This window comes from Ursus americanus, chromosome 21 (genome assembly GCF_024610735.1).
Source record: "Ursus americanus isolate L20-20 chromosome 21, mUrsAme1.1.p, whole genome shotgun sequence".
Lineage (NCBI taxonomy): Eukaryota > Metazoa > Chordata > Mammalia > Carnivora > Ursidae > Ursus > Ursus americanus.
The window spans coordinates 51,645,035-51,646,470 of record NC_142147.1 but is presented as its reverse complement, the minus strand read 5'-3'; the positions used below and the strand labels follow the sequence as shown (position 1 = coordinate 51,646,470).

Here is a 1,436-nt window from a genome sequence, read left to right as displayed (position 1 = left end):
GGAAGCCCAAGAATGTGATTACTGGATCACAGAGTAGTTGCATGTTTAGTTTTTTGAGAAACTGACAAACCGTTTTCCAAGTGGCTATATCACTTTATATTCCCACTAGCAACAGATACAACTTTTTCACTGCAAATATGTAGGAATCAAGATGACTTTTATATATTGACCTTTGTCCTGTGACCTTGCTAAACTCATTCATTAATTCCAGGATTTTTTTTTTTAGTAAAGTCTTTGGGATTTTCTACACTCACAATCATGTCTTCTGTAAGCACATACATTTTATTTCTTCCTTCCCAATGTTTGTCTTTCTTTCCCTCCAACCAGATTTATTGAACATATGAAAATTATATATACAAAGTGACTTGGACTTGCTACTTCAAAACACGATCCTTTCTTACTAATATCTTGATAACTCGGTCTATTGAGTGTCAAAAAGAAGCTTATTCCAAAATTAATAGAAAAGTGCCCAATGCACGCCAAATGAATGGCCTACCTACTGGAACTTGAATAGTTCTACAAGATAATTAGCATAGGTAGGAGGCAACCCCTATGACAGGCTGCTGGAGAACTGATATGACATGTTAAGAGGTCATTTTTCACACTGCCACTGTGATGCTGTCATGTTTCTGGATCATAGTGCTCCCAATATCTGATTCTAGACACACCACAGGAGTATCAGTGGGATCTGAGGTTAGCTTGCTGCTTGGTAGTCTAGAACAGTGGACTCCAGCATGCTCATCTGACAGGGTCTCACAGCAGCCCAAATTAAGTCCTTGTGAATCTGTGTGCAAGATTCCAACAGTGGAAGGATTCTTCATTGTGTCCTCCAAGTGCTGCTCCAAGGTTGCCTCCATTCCATCCACTGTCCACCTGGTCTGGGATCCCACAACACATCCAAAGTTTTTTCTTTCTTTCTTTCTTTCTTTCTTTCTTTCTTTCTTTCTTTCTTTCTTTCTTTCTTTCTTTCTTTCTTTCTTTCTTTCTTTCTTTCTTTCTTTCTTTCTTTCTTTCTTTCTTTCTTTCTTTCTTTCTTTCTTTCTTTCTTGTTTTGCTGCACTACCTACGACTTCCAGTACAATGTTGAATAGAAGTGGTGAGAGAGGACATCGATTATCATGCTGAAATTACAAGAGAAGAATTTGGATTCTCACTATTAAGAATGTTCTCTCAGCTTTAGTTTTTTTCATAGAAACCCTTCATTCAGTCAAGAAAGCACCTTTCTTTTCCTGGTTGCTGAGACTTTCTATCATGAATGGAGGTTGTACTTTGTTGAGTGTGTTTTCTGCTTATATTGTTATGATATGGTTTTTGTTCTGTAGCAATTTAATAAGGTAATGTACATGGATTATATTTGAAATGTTAAAGCACCCTCATGTTTTCGTGAATAAACAAACTTCATCATGCTATATTACCTTTTAAAATATTGTTGGGGA

At 36.7% G+C, this 1,436-nt stretch overlaps 1 pseudogene; it reads right to left on the bottom strand.

Annotated features, from left to right (window-relative positions):
* Nucleotides 1-584: 584 nt before the first annotated feature.
* Nucleotides 585-857, bottom strand: LOC123800077 (ragulator complex protein LAMTOR5 pseudogene; annotated as a pseudogene).
* Between the last annotated feature and the right edge of the window lie 579 nt (nt 858-1,436).